At 35.5% G+C, this 24,528-nt stretch overlaps 1 protein-coding gene across 1 annotated transcript in view; it reads left to right on the top strand.

Annotated features, from left to right (window-relative positions):
- LOC101736589 (matrix metalloproteinase-2) overlaps nt 1–24,528 on the top strand; it is a 205,457-nt gene that overhangs the window by 143,669 nt on the left and 37,260 nt on the right. The gene's annotated exons all lie outside the window — the stretch shown is intronic.

Genomic DNA, 24,528 nt, shown 5'->3' with positions numbered 1-24,528 from the left:
TTGATAATACCGTTAGCGTTGCGTCATTAATCAGAACGGTCACGCTGGCTTCGGAGCTGACGCACGCAATGAAAAGTCAAATTCCTTGCGAGTAACAGTTCGAATTCAAGTCTTGAAATGAAAAGCGGTATTCGCTCGGATATGCATCACATCTGTTGAACGCGTAGCACGAAATTGGCCATTTGCTCAACTATGCCGATATCAAAGTTTTATCTATACTTCTATACTAATATAATATAAATATAAATAATAATATTATAAAGAGGAAAGATTTGTTTGTTTGTTTGTTTCGAATAGGCTCCGAAACTACTGGACCGATTTGAAAAATTCTTTTTCCATTAGAAGCCGACATTGTCCCTGATGAACATAGGCTACTTTTTTTTATTTATTTTTTTATTTTTATTTTTTTGGTTTCATGTGTGTTTTAATGTTTCCGAAGCGAAGCGAGGGCGGGTCGCTAGTTAGTAATAATACTGCAGTGATATTACGTGTTCGCTAAAACTTGGTTGTGGTCTAAGAATGTGCGTCTTGCTTGACGCAGATAAGTTACGTGATACCTCGATACAACTAGCTTAGTGAATACATAGCTGACTGAATCTCGGCACTAAGGCGTTCTAGGTCTGACTAACTTTAAATGAAATTCAACTTAGTTCGTTACAATCTATAGGATTCAGTGTATCAATGTATTCGTGCTGGCAATTTTGATTACGTGATCTTTGCGTTCCTTTGGTTTTATTAAAAAAACACATATAATATAGCTAGATGTATTATTAAAGGTAAATTATTATTAGTGTTTTCAAAGTTTTTTATTTTTTTTTAAAACTTCACTTTGTTCCCAGGTTTAATAATGATTTATAAAAATTACAGCAAATACTGAAAACCTCAGACAAAACCTACAAATGGAAAGTAAACACATTGTGCATGTTTATATACCTGTCATGAAATAATTTATCAAAATACTCATTTAAATACTTTTATTTCGTTCGTTATGCTTCTTTAATAACTTTTTTTTTTTTTTTTTTTATTGCCCTTGTAGGCAGACGAGCATACGGCCCACCTGATGGTGAGTGGTTACCGTCGCCCATGGACTTCAGCAATGCGAGGGGCAGAGCCAAGCCGCTGCCTACCGTCGGGATACGATAAATAAGACAAACGATTAATACACAAATAAGTCCCATATAGATAAGCGATGGCATTTCATCAACTAAACACCGTGAGCACCAATGATTTTATAGTAAAATTTTACTATAACATCATTGATGAGCACTCTCACGATCAAAAATCTTAAAATCGTAATCTGTTCCCTTGTCAAATACCCAATACTAATTGTATTCAGTTTCAAACAAAGTATAGTCACTTTCACATCACTAAAAATTTCCATTATACTCTCACGAACCAAAATCACAGTAAGCGACTTTAAGGGTTTGTTTGTTCCATAATAAAAAACTATATTCAGCGTAACAAATGGTATTCATAAAACACTATGCCTGTAGTTAAATTATTAACACGAAGAAGACATAAAACATTACTAGAACTATCACAGGAAACACAATACCAATTACTATCTAATCTATCTCGGACGTCGCCCATAATAAGAATACGTCCCTAATCCCCTTAGCTAAATACAGTCCCGAGTATATTAAGGAGACGGGAACTGATAAGGGATCGTATAAATAAAACAAACTATCGGATGATGGCGTCACGTAAGGGTAGTTATGACGTTTCATACCGCGCAACAAGTGAGGCGCCGTAGTGTCGCCGGCGTGGGGCTGCCATAGGAATTTCAATCTGGTTCTGATGAGTTGAGCAAAAGCGTAAATTACGAACGACGGTCGTCGGTCAATCTTCTCAATTTGAAATTACAATTTTTCATAGTAGAAAATGTTTAACAATATTAAAAAATAGTTGACTCGGACTGAGAATCTACTGGACCCGTTTTTGCGAGTACTTTTTTTTTCCTACCTATGCTGATAGCCTTGAGAGGCTATTTTAGCTTCATCCTAACGTGTAGGTGAGCTCACGGGGCTCAAACCGGAGTGTTGCTAACACTGGCCCTAGCAAGAGCAGTACTACGCAGAATCTACCACCGGATCGGAAATGCGACCCACTGAGAAGATCCGGCGAGAAACTCAGTGGGCTGTGTCTGTGAGTTAATTCGCTCGTCGAGCCTAGCCATACGGTACAAATATTTTATAGTTATCTCTAACGGCCTGGCTGTGCCTCTGGCCCTGCTGATGTCCACGGGCGACGATGACCGCTTATCACATAAACATAAATGCATGTTTTGATAAGACAAAACGAATAATATTATCATATCAATTAAAACAGTGAAAGTTTTTATCAAAATTCAAACTCGCCTAATAAAATCATAATAGTGTTACTATACTATACTAGTGATACCTCAAAATTTAAATTCCTTCATGTAACACATTTTCTCTTTTGTTTTTTTTTACTAAAGTTTTAAATTAAAATTACTGACCATTTTCAATATTTTTATATATATTTTTAGAGAACTCTAAAACTCGTCAATAGGTGCTAAACAAAAAGAAATCGTTTGAGAAACAATGGACAAAACATTTACTTAACCGTTTTCTCTTTCTTAATTTATATTATGTATAGATTTGATAACACCAAATTTTTTTTAAATTACTTAGAAGGATATTATTTTAATTCCGGAACATTCGGTAAATCAGTCAATATTGTCCATAATGATGATCGGGGTGGCGCATGGAGACATGTCGAGCAACAAGTAGGGCGACACTTCGGCGCCGCACTTCACCCGACACATACATACAACCTTATTTTCCTTTTAATATGTATAATAGTAGCAATGAAACCTGAAAATACACACTTAAATGAAAACACAATTACTTGGTTTTTTATCAGCATAGATAGACTAACAAAGCCGATAGAAATGAACAAATTAATGTGAAAACAAAACAGAAATGTTTTACATTCGACAATCAGATTTTATACCCCAATCACCGGAAATCAAAACAGCCAAGCGATGAAGAGGTTAAAGTCTTAATTGGGATCGGGGATTCTAAGCCGCAAGGACACACAACTACCCTAGCATGGGTACAGTAGTACTCAGTATTGAAATTAGACGAATTCAAGTGGACAAACATAGTGAAATATACTACTACTATGGACGGATTCAGACAAACTTTGATTAATAGCCAGAAACACTATTATGATAAAAGATTTTATTGTGAAAGATAGTGAAATTTTGCACCTTTTTAAACAGACATACTAAGTCCATATGCGTATATCAATCAATCAATGAATAATAATGAATATTACTGGTGGTAGGACCTCTTGTGAGTCCGCGCGGGTAGGTACCACCGCCCTGCCTATTTCGGCCGTGAAGCAGTAATGCATTTCGGTTTCAAAGAGTGGGGGAGCCGTTGTAACTATACTTGAGACCTTAGAACTTACATCTCAAGGTGGGTGGCGCATTTACGTCGTAGATGTCTATAGGGCTCCAGTAACCACTTAACACCAGGTGGGCTGTGAGCTCGTCCACGCATCTAAGCAATAAATAAAAAAGGTTTTTTTTTTTTTAAATTGCAATCTGTATTTTTTTCTTTTTAATCAGTTACGGTGTACTTGTAAATAATCTCGAATCTCCTCGTTTCTAGTTCAACAACTTATGGTACGTCTAAACAGAAGAATCTCGGAGATTTTGAAATCCCACGTAAATCCACTTCATCCCTCAAAGAATTAAATTATGATCCTCAGGAAGTCGTTACTTGAATACAAAGATAGGAGATAAGCTAAAAAATAGCAGCTTTATAAATTTCGCCGTGTACGTTCACAAAACGATTATTTCAATGAAAGCGTTTCATAATATCATGTTTCTTTCTTGTATTTTTTTTATTTCTTCGTTGAAGAAATGTCTAGCGGAATCTTCTTATATCGGCGGCAGTATTTATTTGAATTATTGCTTTTGAACAGTAGAATACAATTATTTGAAAAGACGTTGTTCTTATGTTTTATTTTTTACTAGCTGACCCGGCAGACTTCGTAGTGCCTCAATCGATAAAATTGAATAAAAGACATATCAAGGGGACACATACATAATAATACTAGCCGTACTCGCCCGCTTCGCTTAGGGAGTTAAAAATTAAAATTAATATTATTATTTATTGTCATTATTATTAGGGAGTCCAACACTCATATAAATATTAGCCTATCCATTAAGTACATGGATACCAAGTTTCAAGTCAATCGAATGCATGATTCAGTAGTTATAAGTAAAAATCACTGTAGATTTATATATTAGTATAGATTAATTAAGATATAACAATACATAGAACATTAGAACGTATAAGTACGTAGTAAATATATATTAGAACATATAGTGTACAGTCCATAGAGCATGCGAAGTGGCAAACGAACAAGGGTGCGCCCGTAATGGATGCACTAAGGTCCAGTTCCGCTTTATTAAATTTCTTCGCAAATACAGTTTTACTGTCGGAGCCAACGATCTTTGTATCGTATGCAAATAATAAAACAAATAGCGGCGACCCCTTAGTACGTTTTATGATTTTTATGAACCGTCAAACGGAAGGCTCGCATAAAATACAATGCAAAAAACGTTCCCGGCTAGAATATTCATGTTCGCGTTTATAAAATGCGACGACAACGACATTACATTTGATGTCTAATGATTTCGGGCACAATTATATTGTGTATACGTTGTGAAATCACGACTGGTTCAATAATTTCTAATGTATGAAACATTTTGGGGGGGCGTACCTGTCTTAACTAAATCTTAAATGTTCGTTTTCAATTCGATTTAATTTCAAATTTGGGAATATGTATCTAAAAAAACATACCAATTTCGATATTTTATATATTATTTATAAAAACACGGTTACAGAAGTTTCTTTAAAAAATTAATGGCAAAAAAAAAAACCAATTAAAGTACAATAAGTAAATAGAGAAATAAAATATAATAAGCATAGCAATAATAAAAGCGAGGACAACCCTAAAAGCTCGTAGCACTCATCCGAACTAAGGTCCGTCTCGAACAAATTACCGTGATGCCCCCAACATATTAAGTTAACATCTTCTACGCTTCTATTTCAACATTTCACTATTTAATTCTACAGCTACTTGAGATCAGCTAAGCTTTACTGATTAACCAACATTATTTTTCTTCATAAGAATTATTCGAAAATGACAATCAATAAAGTATTTTTTTTTGGAACGAAGTTCCTTAAGGGACGATGCGGAGGGGTACCCTAACCGGGAAAAAACGTCCGTAACGTAAGATTTTTATTAGTAATGCACACAGTGTACGACTTAACTTTGTAATAACGTACAAAAAATAACATATTTTTTATAAATCATTGTGAATAAAATAATTTGTTTTTTGTTATTTTTATCAATAAAAAAATCATAATAAAAAATGTATACCCGAATAATTATTTTCTTAATACCTCGAATAGAACTTAAAATTAATATTTTCATAATAAGGAACTTCGTTCATATCCGGTGTCCGACGACACCACACATCTTTTTTTTATTTCGGTAACACACGTAAAAGCGTGTGTAGTAAACACCGGCGCTTATGTAGGAGTGGCGAGGGGGCGAGGAAAGTCAAGAGGTGCGGGGGAAGTAGAACAATGGCCACCATGACATTTAGTATGGAAGCGATTGTCACGGACCGTTTGAGCTGCGCGCTACCGGTCGTACAACCGCTTTTAACATACCTCCTCAAATAGTCATTGTCGCAGGTCTTTTCTTGTTCTCTTCACGTTTATGATAGCTCACTGCTACTATCGAATTGCCATTAAATATAAAACAAAAGCCTGGAATGTGCATTAATAACGACTAGCGATCCCCCGAAACTCGAAATTCGACTATAATTAATTGAAATTAGAAATTTGTACACTATTATGATTCTATTACTTCTATAATCACAGATTTTATTAAAACTACACTTTAGAGAAATATTAATAAAGACAAACAATATTTAATCTATTCTAAATTTGACCACAGACTATAAGCAATAAGAAAAATTTGACAATAAACAAAGACTATATGTGCGTGTGTGTCAAATACACGGTAGTGTGCGTATTGCTTTTTTTATGGATTTTATCTATTTTTTATGCATAATTTAATAAAATATTAGCATTCTGCACTCCTTCTCTATATTCACTATAAGTATGGGTAATTTCATACTCCTCCGTCCGCGCAATTTTCGTAAAAAGGGGTACAAAGTTTTTGCTTCACGTATTAATATATAGATATTAGAATTATTGTGAAATAAAGTAAGTAAGTAATACACAGATTCTTCTCATAAGTCAAACTGCTTGCGAGCAATAACACACGAATGTGAGCGAAAACATAAACTGTTTAAATATTTTAAACACATTTTCCGTACAAAAAGCAAAGCGGAAAAGTTTATTGGAAGAATAAATTGGGACTAAAAAGCAGGGCGCGCTCGCTCGAGTTTCTCTCGAGGGCGGGAAAAACAAATTGTTGCTTGATGGTAAGTAATGCCTGAGACGTGCCGCAACGAGTCGTATTACTTCATTTTACCTGGTCGGCCTACAGGTGCATCTGGTGTCCACCGCAGCCGGTACCGTCGCAATCAAATTTAATTTTAATCGCAAAATTAAGTACATCAACGTTGGGTTCGTCAGTTTCACCCGCAAACAAGTTAATTAAATTTTGTACCTCGTACACGGACATCCACTTTGTCATCCATAGCAACAAAGATGAAAAAAGGGATTATGTGAGCACATTATACAAATAATTATATCACAATTCTCGTGTGGATTTTTTTATATTTTACTAATTAACATTATATTAGTATATATTCAAGATTATTATGATTTTTACTGGTGGTAGGTCCTTTTGAGTCCATCCGGGCTGCCACCAGTGCGGGCACCCGAACGATGACGCTCAGCACGCGCTAGAAGCGTGCCCACGGTGGGAGCACCCGCGGCGAAACCTCGTCGCGGTGTTGGGGCAGGACCTCTCTTTGAGGGCTATCGTCGCCCGTATGGTAGAGGACCGGAGTTCGTGGGAGGCCATGGCTGGGTTCTGTGACTTGGTCATGGCGCTTCGTGAGGCTGAGGAGCGCGAAAGGGAATGGGATCCCTCTTCGGCTCCTCAGCGCAAAAGGCGGGGTGGACGGCGCGTGCGAGAGGCCGCCGCTCAGACCTCGTAGGGACTATCGAGTGCCGGGTGCGGGGGCTCCCGGCACTCGACTGTTGGTCCGGTGGTGAAGCGGTGCAAGGTGGCTCCTGTGCGCCGCTCACGGTGTGTCGCCCGAGACGAGGTTCTACGGGATTTTCCCGGGGATGAAATCCCGTCTTAACATTGGTACGGGTACCGCCTAAGGCGAGACTTTCGGCGCGCATCGCGGTACCGTAAGTTTCGTGTAGTCGGTGTGGTGGAGCTCGATGGGGTTTAGTCGGTAGTCGTTCTGCGGGGCAAGTGCTTCGCGCGCCTTTTTCAAGGCGTAGTCTCCTGTGAGAAATTGGGGGAGGTGAAGGACCTCGGCCCTTCTCTTCTCCCCTTCTTCCTCTCAGGAGGCGCCGGAGTCCGACATAACCCGGTTCGTTACCCCCTCGACCGGGTATCCGTAAATGGATTCCCCAGCGTTAAAAAAAAAAAAAAAAAAAAAAAAAAAAAAAAAAAAAAAAAAAAAAAAAGGTCCTTTTGAGTCCGCACGGGTAGGTACCACCACCCCACCTATTTCTGCCGCGAAGCCGTAAAGCGTTTCGGTTCGAAGGGTGGGGCAGCCGTTGTAACTATACTGAGACCTTAGAACTTATATCTCAAGGTGGCTGGCGCATTTACGTTGTAGATGTCTATGGGCTTCAGTAATCACTTAGCATCAGGTGGGCTGTAAGCTCGTCCACCCGTCTAAGCAATAAAATAAAAAACATTTTTTTTATAACATCACAGCCGATGAACTGTTTGTGCTCTGGATTCGGAGTCGAATCTGGTCGTATCATTAAGCAAAATCAACATAAAATACACATACGATATTTTAAATCCTAATCTCAGGCTAGATGGAACAGTTATGGAACTTAAACAGAACGTAAAATTGCGTTGACTCTCGCATCGGCATATGAGTTATGCAGTAAATAAAGCTATTAAAGAATTTTATTACAGAACAACCCCGTCCGTGGGTAGAAGCCTAGGGTGGCTGTTATGTAGGTATTTTTATGTCGTGCGGTGACACTCTGAAACCCCAATAGGGAAATTGGATTGGTACTATTTTTAAAGGTTTTCGGACATCAACCGCAGCTTTTATGTCCGGGCCAATATCGCGTCTTTATGTTTTTTTTTTTATTATATTACCAGCAATAATACGTAATCTACCTTCAAAAGGACACGTTCTTAAAATTGAAATCTAATTTCTTCAGACAATAAGCGTGCTGTAAGCAAAACAATATTAAAAATTAATGCAGTGTACTGCAATAAGGCGCTAACCCTTAAAGCATCCCCGGAATTTAAGTATTATGGCTGTCACCATTTTTTCAAGAAAACTCACGAACGATTTCTGCGATGAAGTAGCAACATCTATACTCTATACTAATATTATAAAGAGGAAAGATTTGTTTGTTTGTTTGTTTCGAATAGGCTCCGAAACTACTGGACCGATTTGAAAAATTCTTTTTCCATTAGAAGCCGACATTGTCCCTGATGAACATAGGCTACTTTTTTTATTTTTATTTTTATTTATTTTTTTTGGTTTCATGTGTGTTTTAATGTTTCCGAAGCAAAGCGAGGGCGGGTCGCTAGTTCGTTAATAAAAATGAAACCCCCAAAACTGTAAAGGTGGTGCTAGTAGGATATTTTATAAGCTCACGAGATATAGATGTATAGATATAGTATATAATAAAGACCATCATCTTGCCTATATAGGTCAGTCTTGCGTTTGGATTTGAATGATGGGATATTCCTTACATTTATTGCTTCTCAGATACTGAAATTGCAAAAAATAATAATAATGCAAAGGTAAGAAAAAAAAGGACAGATAACATAATGACAGCTTTATATTTATTGCAATCGAGCTCTCACAGAGCAGTTGGTCTCAGGTTGTGGAACTTGGCAGTACGTTGCTTGACGCCTAAGGCAAGTGAACAACTTCTTTTTAATCCCGGTTTTGAGTTCGACAAAGCGGTCTATTTAACGTTTTTTTCATTCTACTCTTTATTCCGATACTATATTTGAATCTTCGGTTGCATCATATCATCATTATCAGTTTGATTGATTTTGATTGTGATTTTCAGAAAATTAATTCGCTCACTAGCAGGCGTCTTCGTTGTAAATGTTGGAATACATCATTTACAAACGGAATTAGTATTCTTGCAATATTAGATTTTGGGTAATATTAATTTAACGCTGATCCGACTCTTTTTGAAAAGTATTAAATATAAAAACACTGAACCAACAATCAATACCCAAATTTGTGGAAAATTATATTGAAAGTAATTTAATTTACAAATATAGAGATATTTCTCATTCTGCACGTCAAGTACACACATGAAAAGTAGACAGAAAACTGAACGTAAAATATACAGTGAATCCAAATGGCTAAACCTAAAACGTCACTCTTTTGGCAGCACAAAGCCTTTTCGCGTTTCGAATGTGCTCAATCTCCACTATTTGCATTGTATATCTCGTATTTGGCAGCTGTCACTCTGAAACTCATTTTCTCGGAGCCGAAGAGCTGAAGGTTTTTTTTCATCCAACGCCCAAATGAGCAAACTAAATAAAATATGTGTCATCAACGTCAACCCTAGATACTTTAATCTATCCTATTTGCAACAAGAATTCACATACATGAAGATTTTTGTTATTTTCAGTCCGTGTTATTACTGTATTAAAACTGATTTTGTGCTACTACTGTATTAAAACTAAATGTGTAAATCTAATTTTAATCAATATATAATATAGAAATAACTCTGAACATTACAAATTATTGTAAAATAGCAGAAAACGTAATACAATGAAAGAACATAAGCCGCATGAAACAGAGTTAGCGTATTGCCTTGATAAATGATGCGATGCATCAATGAATCTCCATCATCATAGCGGCTTGGCAATTTGCTGGTTTTACTTTTACTTTTAGTAGGTATTAGGGATTTTTATGATATTTTCAATTCAGGACCAAAAAATCATAGTCTTTGAAACAGGAAAATTACTGTTCATCTTTCAGGAAAATTGAGTTATTCTACAACAGTATTAAAATTCGTTTTGGGAAGCTACCGAATGAAATAAATGACCGCAGAAAATTTTGACTTGACAAATAACGCTGTACTTCAAAGAATACGTTTAAAGAAAAGAAAAAAAAGTTAAAACAAAAAACTAGTCGAAATTTCTTATTCTTTCATAATTCGAGAGCTTTCGATTCTGATTAGATGCCTTTTAGCTAACAAACTCAAAAATTGTATGAATAAATTTGTCAAGTTATATCATAAGAATACATTTACAAATAGACCAAGGCTACATATTTAGTTTAGTATCATTCTCCCCACTATTTATTAGTCGACCAACTAACATGACAAGATTTAATACCATTATTAAAAAAAGAGATGTAATTTTTTTCCTCCTTTACTAAAAAAATTAGAACAAAAACAAAAGAGAAAATGTTATTTACAAAATAAATCTATATCTGGAGAGATCAGTGATTGTGATTATTTATTTTAATTAAAATGTTCGAGAATTAAAATCCAGATCCTTGAAAATATTTCCTCTATTTGAGACAGTAAACTTAATAAAGGTAGCTTCATGTTACAAAACGTATTATATTAAAAAAATCTCGTAAATGTAACTACTTAAAGCATATATTTTATCACTACACGATAAAAATAATATTACTAACGACAATATTGTGTTGAAACTTTGTACCCGACGATGATAAATGGATGGTGCCGTGCCTACATCGCAGCGAACTTGTACACGCTTATCAATTTGCAGCTCACACGAAACTTGGGCACAGTTTACAAACTTGAATACTTTATTATTTTCCGAGGATTCCACACGCATACTCTCAAATCATGAATTTTGTACTTATATTTAAAAAAAAAAAAAACACTTATCTATATATATAAAAATGAATTGCTGTTCGTTAGTCTCGCTAAAACTCTAGAACGGCTGGACCGATTTGGCTAATTTTGGTTTTGAATTATTTGTGGAAGTCCAGAGAAGGTTTAAAAGGTAGATATAGGCCAAATATGAAAATGCTCGGAATTAAATAAAAATGACAATTTTATTTTTCATTTGATGCGTCCCCCGTCGGACGGATTCCTTTTGTTTGTTTTAAGTTTATTTTATACAAAAGTTTAGGTCTTTTATTTATCGATTGAAGCACTACGAAGTCTGCCGGGTCGACTGGTACTTTATAAATTTGTGAAACCTTTGCTCGTTTCCAATTTTAATTATACATTAAAGGTACGTGTCGGATACTTAATTAATACAAAAATCAAGAATGTTGATGCTTGATCGACACATCGGCTGTCCACATGAGTGGCTTGTAAGCGTGTTTGCAGTTGTTGTTGACCGGCCCAAACATAGACGCAAACAAGCCCGCCCTTCACCATCTGTCCCAAACGATATTGCTCACGCACGATATTCGCGACCCACGTTTGTTGAACAACGGTTTAAGTGTTTATACGTACGTATCTCTAAACGATTTCCCGAGGACAATTGCTAGACGTCCTCTCGACATTGATTTATGGTCCCATTATCGATTCAATGGTTAAATTGCCCCTCGTGATACATATTTAAGTATTAGAATTTTTTTAAATGTACCTTCATTTTTGGGTTTTCTTTTTAATTTCAGTACCTTACCCAGATTATCCAATCTGAGTATAATTTAGAATCGAAATACCAGTTTCAATGATTTTTAGTAAACTTTAGATAAATCGAATATCGATATCCAACTCTGTTGATATTTTAAACTGTCCTGAAAAATCTGTTTGTCAAGAAAACGCAATATCGTCTATTCCGCGCAATACTAGCAAACGACATTGGATATATTTCCACATGCAACTGCTGCCGTCGAGAAGTTTTCACATCGAAACAAACTCCTGTACAACATATGAAGCATTCGAGGATATTTGAGCGGAGTTAAAGAAATTACAGCGTGGGGTCTGGACGTCCATATTTGGCGAGATAGTGTTGATCCACGCAATAAAGGTTGTATTGCTCCGCAAATATTGAGTCCTAAGAGCGTTCATTGACCCCAACTCATTCTATGTTAACTAAACCCGGATAATACCCTCGGATACTACCAACCTTGATGGTCTTTATGACACTTTTTTCCCAAAAAAAAAACATTAGAAGCGTACAAGTATTTATATTTTCCAAATCAGTTGTATATTTTATGTATCCCAAAGTATTCGATTCTAATTTCAGAATTTCATTTAGGGTCTTAAAAGTACTCCTTTAACGAAAATAAATAAGAGCATTTCCGTTTATTTAATGTAAATAACACTAATTCGTATTTCAAACTGAAATATGTAAAACGTTTTTCTAGTTGAAACAATAAAAGGATATCATAGGCGGATTCAGGAATAACAGTACAAACACACAACCGGGACGATAATCCTCAACGAGCCAGAGAGAACACGCGCCAACTCACTTCCTCTGGAAAATTTACAATTCGCGTTCAAATTTCGTACTATCAACATGACTATCGGAATTTTGATAAGCACTTTCATCGTATTTATTTTCTTAAAACTTGCTATTAGTATTTTTAATATGCGATCAGCGAAGTATATGACACAATAGTATCTCCATCGTCAATTCTGCCTAAAACCACTCCTAGTGATTCGATTTTCGGACCACTTTAAAGGCCTGACATCAGGTAGACCAGGCGCATAAAGAGCAGAAGAGGACGAAGACAAGCTTTTGGATTTTTCAGATATTTTAATGATGCTTTAGTGATGTATTTACTGGTGGTAGGACGTCTTGTGAGTCCGCACAAGTAGGTACCACCACTCAGCCTATTTCTGCCGTGAAGCAGTAATGCGTTTTTGAAGGGTGGGGCAGCCGTTGTAACTATACTGAGACCTTAGAACTTATATCTCAAAGTGGGTGGCGCATTTACGTTATAGATGCCTATGGGCTCCAGTAACCACTTAACACCAGGTGGGCTGTGAGCTCGTCCACCCATCTAATTAATAAATAAAAAAGAAGAAAAAAAAGTTCGGTCAACCGAGAAGGCAACTTCTTTATTATTAAATCTCACCTATCCCTAGTTAGCATTCAACGGTTCGACCTAGGGCTCAGTGTGTGTAAATTCGCAATACCGACAACTGATTTGTAAAATCTTTCTTTATTTATTAAAGTTTTGTAGATTCCAAAGTTCAAACTATTTTCCTTTTTTTTTCAAGTCTGCCAAATAAACTTACCGATTGTTAAACGTGGTGTTAAAGAACGGATATATATCGAACGGTTTTAAAAGCAATGAATAAATGGAACGATTGAAATGTAAATAAGTTGAAACGAGCCGCGTTGTGGGATTAATGTTTGGACTGGATTAATGTATTAACACAATATCGCAATGAAAAGTAACCCTTCACGCTGCATCCAATGCAAAAATTGATTTCAATGGTCAAAATATTCACATACATGTACGTGTGTGTACTTAGTCTTTTAATCATGAACAAGCCTTCCATGTCGGAAATGGTTCTGTTACACTCGGTATGCCATCTCACGAGTATCATAAAGTGAAACTTCAGCTGGACCACTCGTTTTAGCTCAGAGCTTTAACTTGACATGACGTTTTTTATGTTAATAGAGAAGGTAGATAGGATATCTGGTCATTTGCCGGTCAAAGTTAATTTTGTTTTTATAACACCACAAACCCAAATGATCTGTTTACTAGCGGTCGAGTAATAAAAAGGGGCCGTGGTTGCTATTAGGCAAGTAGCTTCGCCGCCTGGCGTCGCCCCCTATCGGGTTACAGCTGAAACGGATAACGGGGGGCGTTGACAGATAAGGACCAATATTAATGTTGGGAAATATCTGTCAGATTATATCGAAATTAGAATATTAATTTTTACCAGTGTAAAAGAGGTTTTTTACAAAATTTTGTTTTATGTGTATACTGTTGTCTACCATGACATAAACAAGATAGTATACATTGATTTTAGAAACCACTATTCCACTTCTAAATCGATTAGAAGCTATTTTAATTCTGCGCGGTAAGTATGGAATCGAAACTGTGCATCATGTTTCCAACTCATACTATCAGGGTTTGGAGATGAAAAGAGAAACTAGGGAAATTAATTTAAGTATCAAATACAGCAAATATTACCCAGTCGTTCGAAGTGAATGGTAATAAGCCGTAGATCGGGTTCAGTGGTATAAATTAGTAGAGGCTTATTTAGACAGTAAGCGCTTGTCCAAATGTGGACCCTTATAGTTTAATGATAATTATGAAAAATAACCTATTCTAATTGCCAAAGCGACCAAGCCACAACTCAACTTGTACAGATTATGCGTTTCAAAGTAAACAATGGACAAAAACGTTTGTTTAAAATCACAACTTACACTAACCCATTTGAAATGTTGCTCCCCCAATCCATTTAACGATTTCAGGCTATTATTACATTAATGTTTTTCATCACACACGAAGCTTTCATCATCGATCATACTGTGACATGTTTTCCGTCCCGTTTCTACTGTAAAATCCACTGGAATTTCAGTTGATTATTCTCAATATTTTAAAAGTTTTATCAGTTAAAACCCATTCACAAATTATATTATTGTATTTAGCAATGATATTGGAAATTAATTTCAAATTCTATATCCCCAAACCGAATCGGCTAACAGTATTAAGATACTAAAAATTGTTTTTGAAATCATTCCTTTAATACATATTAAGTTTCTTGTAAATTTAATATCTATATGGCGATACTTACAGAACATTCAATTAAATAAACAACCATATAATTTACCATAAGTATCGGCATGTCTTATTTGTATTATAATTATCTTCGTAATACGGGATTAGGCACTTAATCCACAAGGGGCGGACCCGAGACCGCACAAGCGAACGGGTCTCATTCTGCCACGTTGTTGGTGACACATCCATTATACTGACATTTTCCCGCCTTTTTTCCTGTCAGATTTGACAGCTTTGAAAGCGACTCCTCCTCGCCAATGTTTTTGGCTTCACTCTCATCCACTACACTCACACATTGGGTATATTGATACGCGGAAAATGGGGTTGTTCCTCACAAAATAAAGAACAATCTCGTTGCTATTAATAGAGCGTTTTCACGTAACGTTCAATATCACAATATGAGAAGTGCTATGTGAGCTCTTTACAATAATGGCGGCTAAAAAGTAAAGTAAGTAAAGTATAAAATGTCGCGAAAATACAGAGTTCTCGTATTTTACGTAATAATGTACATACTTTTTCTGCATTAAATACTTTTTGTTTTCTTTTCGTATAGTTTGGTAAACGAGTTCTCGACCACCTGGTGTAAAGTGATTGTCGAATGCCATAAATATTACAACGTGAATGTCGCCACTTATCTTGAGACATAAGGTTGAAGTCTCAATTATATAGATAAAGGCTATCCCAATAATTAAACTAAAAAACTCACATCGTAGAAAATATTGGATTATCACAAAAATAAAGTAAAACAACCTTGAAAGATTTACCGTAACAATACGTAATACGATAAACAAAATCGAAGACTTACCCCTTAGCTTCTTAGTCTTACAAAGATTTTAGAAAGACAAACAACTTGATTAATGTCTTAATTAACGCCATCTATCGCCACTTGACTGTCGCATTTAGTGCAATCACTCACAGACTGTCGCACGGATCGAACGTCCCGACGCACATGCTCTACAGTTATTTATTACGCAATTTACACCACACCACACGGGAAAAAAATACGCTGACACCTGTATACCTAAACCTTACAATTTATAGCTTTAGTAGAACTAAATTTATAGCAGCGCAAATCTAATCAAACGAAACCGTTGCTTGCCCACGTTTAGCTAATTAGATCTGAAAATTTACAATAGGTAATTAATTAACGTTTGTTTTTGTTACAGGTATGTACGATTAGACACGGTTTGAATCGTCGTAAGTATTGTAATCATCATGTACTGGTTTATCAAACTAATTTTGTTCAAGGTTTTGGTTGGTTTGGCCTGTACTATGCACATGCATTACGTTAATGAACTATTCGTAATAAATGTCATTAGAGCACGGAGCATCAGTCGTGAAATATGGTCGCCGACTTCACATTCAATTATTTCCCGAAACTGGCAAACATAAATTTCTACAATACAGTTTGACAGAAATTGGGATGGGAAAAGCCACAATGTTTTTAACGGCACACGTTTGTTTTATAATCACCATAACTTTTATGCATAACACAACTTTTTATTTATAATGTCAGCATGACCATAGATCATCGAAGTGATAGGTGCTCCTGTTTTCCCGAATATGAAAATGAAATTTACCCCATAAAATAACGTTTATGACAAATATAATATCATTGCTAAACTAGCTACACGCATTTCAATTTCGAACAGAAGCCATGTAAAAATTATACAAAGAAAGCCCAACTCATTCTCATAACTTACGTATATTCTGAGGCCAAAAAAAGGCTGCCGTATAAAGTTCAGAGCTTCAAAAGCTCCTGGGTCTCAAAAACCGACACCCAGAGAGACGTACTTTTCTACAGACATTTCGTTATATTGATAAATTATACTTTTCTGACGTAAGAGCTAGATTTTTTCGAATTAATTTATGAAATTCCAAACAATATATTCAATTAAAAAAATTACGAGCTGCTCTTATAATATATTTAAGTGGCGTCTAAATTAAATAAGAGTCTTGCACTAGAATTGCGATTATGACCTCAAGGTGATAAACGGCATTCACGTGGTCTTCGGTAATGACTTAACACCAGTGGCACCGTTGGCTGGTCTGCCTATCTGTGAATGATTCCATGAGTACAATGTAATTATTGATAAATTATGAATAAATCTTCTTTGAATACTCTAATATCTCTTAAAGTCTAAAATATCTCTTGAAAATGATCTTCTTGTTTTCATTTTATGTCTTGGTATATGTATATATATATATATATATATATATATATATATATATATATATACTATATATAAGTAGTAAGCTAATATACATAGTATTTTTACATTTCGAATTTATATTTTAGAACTATTGTAAAAGCCAAATCAAAAACCCTTATGAATGTAATCTAAATGACATAAACTGTTAAAATCTTCTCCCCAAGGCAACGTCTGCCTCCTGGCCTAGAATCACGGCAAGAATTAATCGCCAATGAAAATTGCCAACGAGCCGTGAAATTACAATTTAACTGTCGCCTGTTTATTTACCATATGTACAGCTTACAAGTACAGCTCACATCATATTCTGTTCATGTTCGTACTTATGTGAATTTGTCCAGTATTAAACTACCTAGGTTTTAGGGAGCACACAGACATCAAAATGTTAATGTTACCAACCTTGAAATATAAAATCGATTGCACCACAGCAGTGATGGGCAGAAAGTCTAAAATAAACGACTCTGCGTTTTTCAATTGACGGTCCAGTAGCTTACGTTCCAATACGGGTTGGAATACAATGGCACTACCGTTTAACAAAAACAACGTATTCCAATTTCGTAAATTTTGATGCTTTATTTCTCCTATATCCTTCTATGGAATGGCCTTAATAAATACGAATTGACGTCGATTAATTCTGATTTTCAACCATTATCGACGTTACTCGTTAGAAAAAAGAACTGTAGCTAAATAACACTGCGATGACCTATCGATCGCAGAAGCCACAATTGGGCATTACTCACAAAGAACGAAGCCTTATCCAAGACCTTCACACGAAAATGACTCACATTACAGCCGTAAGCCCCTTAAAATACTGGCCGATTTTTATTTAGAGCTTGATTAGGGAAAATCCTGTTTTCGGTGCTATTACCATTAAATAAACATTGATAATAAATAAATAATAAAAACATGAAGAAGAAAAAAAAAAGTCAACAAAAAATATACTCTTGAATGTTATCAGTTTTAAAAAAACAAATCTATACCGGGACTCGGTTATCGAACCGGGACCTTCCACAGATGTTCATATTTATCTTTTTAATAGACATTTAAAGTGCAGCTTTTATATGTACGTAATGTGATATTAGTGTATGTGTCGATACCACCCCGCTCTGGTCGCTTATAACCGCCCGCCCGTCGGCGCGGATCCCTGTGCCTCGCTCGTCTGGCTACATTCCGCTCTCGTACTCCGCCGCGATCGCAACTCCAAACATGCTAATCAAACACCCCATTAATTATTATGTTTTTGCACCGATAACGGGTTTTAATAGTTTCCCCTTTTCTGTTTTCTGTTTTATGCGCGTTCCGTTATTTAATTGCACTCGTAAAGCATCAAATCGCTTTTGTTACGTACTATTTGCTGATTTTTTGCGGCCCAAAGAAAATGAGTGCCAGCTCTGCAACGGTGAGTTTTATGATATTCCGCTGTAATTAATATATTATGATTTCCTTAAACGAATATATAATAATTCCATGTTCAAATACTTTTTCTATGTTTCGTTTTTTTTTTTTTTAATTGAATTCACAGACTTTAGTTACATCACAGAGTTCAGTAATGTTATTTTAACGTTCAATTGTAAGTACTTGTTGGCCTCCGTACATACCATTGTGGACCAATCAATGAAGAATAACGTCTTAAATAGATCATTTAAGCTGCTGTCTCGTGCATTCAATAAATGTAACTGTGCTCCGATTAAATTCAATGTTCTTGTACAATTTACATTCAAGTTTCTTGAATAATCAGACTTTAAGAAAGAAAATTACATTTGAATATTGAATATGTTCTAAATAGCTTAGGTTCCACAGTAATAATTAAAATGTAATCAAACTTAAAGTAAGCCGGTCCCGAATTTTAATTCTACTGAGCCATTCAAGAGAAGAATTTGCACGTTTCCTTCCATTCACTTTTGAACTAAAGAGATTTTTTATTAGACTTATTAATAAGCTACGAAAATTTTCATTCATTTACTATACAATACAACTTTAGTGTGTGTTTTATACCTAATGTACTAGTCAAAATGATTAACAGAGTATCGATTCGGCAGCTTCCCATTTCCAGATATTTACTGATAAGATTAGTCGAGATAGAGGGTCCCCTGTCATTCGCAAACTGATAAATGTAGACCAGCTTATTATTAAAACTTAATAACTACAAATAAAAGCTATTTTGAGGTTAACTGTGGAATATTCCAAAGATAATTTCGATTTTGAATTACATTTGTACATATTTTGATTACGCAAAAATACATTTTAATCTTAAAAATCTCAAGTAAATGTCGAATCCGAACCAAAACAAAAAATAAAATAACTTTAGTTTTTTATACGAGTAGTTGAAACATTACTGTAATATTAATATTTCTACTATAAAATTTTCAGCATAATAAATTCTTTAAGCATCCACACTTCTAAAAGCACAAACAATTAGTTTTCTTGTAAACGTATAGTAATATAAATCTACCAATCAGTAACAGTATGAATTATTTTCTACGCACACAGTAATTAACTGATTTCGAAAGATATAAGCAGGTTTTAAGGATTTTAGGACCAAATTTGTCGTCATCAGTAGTCCATGACTACAAAAACTTCAAAGTATTTGAAGCGCCAGGAATAATATAATGTCGATAAAAACCGCGAGATTACAACGTAAAACAAATTTTTAAATAATTATAAATAGATATAAATATATAAATAGATATGAATCTACTACTCGCGAAAACTGAAAAAAATACTCTTAGGATCTGCTATAACAGTATGGAATTCCGAGTGTATTGTCCAAAATTGTCCATACACTTATTTTTTTATATTTAATTTTTTTAAACATAAATAAAACGAATCTTTCGATCGCTCTCCCCGCAACGAGATTGAAGACCGTAGTACGGGTTGGCCTTTATTTTTATAGCCTTTGCGATACACATTGCTAGACCGAGAAACCGAGCTGAATTGTTTTATAAACACGCGCCTTTGTGCCGACATACTTGTACCCACCCATTGCTCACTCAATATAATCATATTGCGACAAAATTAATTCCTTATAATTATTCTACGAAAACAAGCCGCAACGTAAGAAATTGAATAATTTGAAATTCAAATTAATGAAAATTTCGTCTTTTCTATGTACCCACGCAAAAATAAATGTGAGGAGAAAAAAACGAAAATGAACACTTCATTGTATTAAGTTATACTCCTCTGAAGTAAGAATGTCTTGATCAATTATGGACAAGCATGCGAGCGGCTAACTCTCTAATTATCTGTAGTGGTTTCCTCAAAACTACGCCATCCATTAGGAAAGTTGCTGTCCGTAGCTGCTACACCTTCGGACAGAGTTACAACGTCATATGATATCGCTCGGGTATTTTCTATTACTGTGAGAATTGTACTTAAAATAAAGCCTTAAGCACCTAAGCACCTAAGAATTTTTGTTTCTTACTATTTTTACTATTTTAAAATATTTAAATGAAAGCTAAATAAATTTTTAAATTTACTGAAACATATTTTTGAATGAAAATATTATGTATTTAAACGTTAGACGTGAATATAACGCGGAGATCTAGTCATTACTAGTTGTAGGGAAGTCGTCGTGGCCTAAAGGATAAGACGTCCGGTGCATTCGTATATAGCGATGCAACGGTGGTCGAATCCCGCGGGCGGGTACCAATTTTTCAAATGAAATACGTACTTAACAAATGTTCACGATTGACTTCCACGGTGAAGGAATAACATCGTGTAATAAAAATCAAACCCGCAAAATTATAATTTGCGTAATTACTGGTGGTAGGACCTCTTGTGAGTCCGCGCGGGTAGGTACCACTGCCCTGCCTATTTCTGCCGTGAAGCAGTAATGCGTTTCGGTTTGAAGGGTGGGGCAGCCGTTGTAACTATACTGAGACCCTTAGAACTTATATCTCAAGGTGGGTGGCGCATTTACGTTGTGGATGTCTATGGGCTCCAGTAACCACTTAACACCAGGTGGGCTGTGAGCTCGTCCAACCATCTAAGCAATAAAAAAAAAAAAAAAAAAAAAACGATCCTAGTACAAATTGATTGAGAGCGACATTTGATATAAAATTGTGTTGTGATTGATGCGACCCCGCCTCGAACGACGCTCCGCTAAGTGCTCTGTCGTGGTGTTGCCTGTAGATACTTACGCATTATACATATATGTGTGTAGTACCATTAGGTATACGTGGAAAATTTGCCACGTGAATAGATAACTACATTTTCCTTCAATCTCCTTTTATGTAATAATATCGAGAAAGCTTATGTCGTAACTTATATCACACTTTAACAGACCTTGATTTGTTTTTAAGTCGGTGCAACCTAAAGGATAAGATGCCTGGTGTACCCATATCAGCGATATGAGTACACCGATGATCAATTGATTACCAATTTTTCTAAGGTATTAAGTAGACTTCTTGTTCGAACGATCTTTCCCGTGACGCTTAAGGAATAATATTGTAGTATAAAAATAAAAAACGAATCTCTAATAAATTTTTATAATTAGTAATAATTACTGATGACACAGCCGGCACTAGTAAATATCACCAGCCCACTTACTTCAGCCGCGAGCAACTAACCGTTGCAATTTCAAGTTCGGAGAGTTATCACATAATTAAATTGTAAATTCGAACTAAGATCTCAAGGCCACATTCACTTTATAATGGTTATGTCTTCCGGTAACCACTTCATGAAACAATCAACGAAATTAAATAAATATTTAAATTAATGTTATGCAAAGATTGGTTGCATGAGACGATTATTTTCTTCCTAATGAATTTAGGTTGTTATTAATTTCATGCCAGAATTATTTCAATGATCTTTTGGAAAACACTGATCCTATTACATTATAAATATTTCGAGACGGCTAATCTTTAAAACTGTAAACTGCTCGGGAACATTAAAGAATCCACTTATTCATTGTCTTCATCCAACAAAAGAGTTAGATGCCAGTGACAGCTTGTCTTCAAACTTTTCTTAATTTCACAACTTCTCAGAAGAAAATAGAGTTTATTTTTCTAAACCAGAAAAGGGTGAGAAGAGCCAGCCGACAAATTACTTCAGTGCCACGCTTAATTTCGTTTACAAATGCTTATCAAGGTTTCACTTGAATACAATTTTCCTACTATAATTACGACTAAAAGTAATGACTATTTAGGCATATAGATACAATATAAGCAGTAGTTTAGTATTACTAATTACACACCAAGAAAGGTAGAAGAAAAATACGGTTTTCACAACGCCCACGTAAAACCTAGTGAGTCTAAAACCTTTAAAACCACTGGATTCTTTAAGCAACGTTGGGAAGCTAAGTAAATATTTTTGAAAACACATTCTGTGTAAGTTAAAGTTAATGTTGAAGTGCAAATTTAGGCGTAAGTAAAGCCATTATTAGAACGGATATTATTCAATAACTGAATTTTCGATCGCTATCCGAGCGCCTTTCAAGGGTAAAAGACATACAATGTTCTCCACATTGTATGTCTTTTACCCTTTACAAAAGAGTTAATATTGTGAATGACACGAACTAGACAAACATTCGGACGAGCGCGTCAAACAATAAAGCACGAAATGGCGCAGAATGTGCACGGCGATCACTTGATTGTTCAATGGAACTTAAGTAAACGAAGTCTGCACATGAGTAATAAGTAACCACCGATAGTATCGAACAAGTTTGCAGGATAACGAACGGTCCCGTTTCATTATGCAGGAGCGTACAGGCGACACTGGCGAAACTTAGATTGAAGGTGGCGTCGTGGGCGCGTGCCTAAACTAAATATATGTACGTCACAGTTCACTCAGGTGGAGATTTACAACAACGTCGCAGTATCAGGTTGCAGTTCCCGTGACGATAACTGTGAAGCTATGTGATTCGAACACAAAATAATTTTACTAGTTTACGAATTATCTTGAGAATTTAGTAGAATTGAGAAGCATCCGCCAATATACTCTCTACTACGTCTATATTATCTCAAATTGTGAACTGTGTATATCCAGTAAATCTTATAGCGTTCAAATGATTCCAAATAACTATATTACTTGTGTGCTGTTTGCCTGTATTTAGCGTTCATGTGAAATTTACTAATTATTGATGTAAACTAAAAACTGAATGATAAAACTGAATACAATATTTCAATAATAACTAGAACACAAAGCGCCATTCGTTATTTCTATCTGTGAATATTTTCAAATTTGTTTTTTAAGCATAAAACGGGGAAACCTTATCATATCAGGCAGCAGGCATCCGGAGATGTTGTGGCCGGATATGCGTTCGTGGGCGGCTTCCGTTGCGTGTAGCGATTTAACGACACACGATACCGACATCGCTACCAGCACACTATCGCGTTACTTGTCATACGGTATACACTAAAACTCGATACTGACCGCAGAACCTTGCTGCGTTATTAAAATTAATCGATTTGCAAATTAAATTTTATTTTTATTCATGTGTATATCAAATATCCATTTCATGGATGCAACACGGAAGCTCATCTCACACGCATTTTATGAATAAAATGTGATTTAATATTATAGTTTTTATGTTTTTTTGTGATTTGGCATAAGCAACACTAAAGAGCTAACAAAAAGTATCAGCAATTTTAAATCAGGGACAGAAATACAAACGTATTCAAACGAATTAAAGATTAAAATGTTTCCTTCACACCGCTGCGGTAACATGTTAAAGTAATTGTTAAAGCATTCCAAACAACTATTTGTAGCAATAAACACTTAAAAACAAATGGAGAAACCTCAAAAGTGCTTTAATTACCGTCCCCCGTTACCAAATCACGAGTAAATTCACGCCTCCAACCCTCCACATCAATGTGGGAATGGAAGAAGCCCGTGAAAAAGCAAATTAAATTAATTGTGATGTAAACGAGGGTAGACCAGGCACTGCGCGCTCTGTAAATAATAATAATTATGTACCACTTTCCCACTTAGGCTTTTTCGATTTAACAGTGTTAAAAGTTGAGTCAGTTAGCTCAATATTAGAATGAATACATATTATGGGATATCCTAATTTATAAAAAAACTAGCGACCCGCCCTCGCTTCGCTTCGGGAACTGTTATTTATTATTAATTTCTCCACTATTTTATGGATGTTATTATACATATAAATCTTCCTCTTCAGTCACTCTATCTATTAAAAAAAAAAACCGCATCAAAATCCGTTGCGTAGTTTTAAAGATTTAAGCATACATAGGGACAGACAGATATAGGGACAGAGAAAGCGGCTTGTTTTATACTATGTAGTGATTACACAATATTAAACTAATAACTTTACTAATATCTTATTGCAAAATTATTTCCGAATCGGTACCTACGGCGCGAACGGTTTAAAACATAATGCAATTAGTTGAAGGTGATAGAACGCTATAAACGTGTTTATTATGAAAACATTACATTCCACTCGCTAGGGCCAAAATAGTCGGAGTAAGA

Source organism: Bombyx mori, chromosome 8 (genome assembly GCF_030269925.1).
Source record: "Bombyx mori chromosome 8, ASM3026992v2".
In the NCBI taxonomy this organism is placed as follows: Eukaryota; Metazoa; Arthropoda; class Insecta; order Lepidoptera; family Bombycidae; genus Bombyx; species Bombyx mori.
The sequence above is the reverse complement of the archived record's forward strand: the minus strand, read 5'-3'. Positions and strand labels throughout refer to the sequence as shown.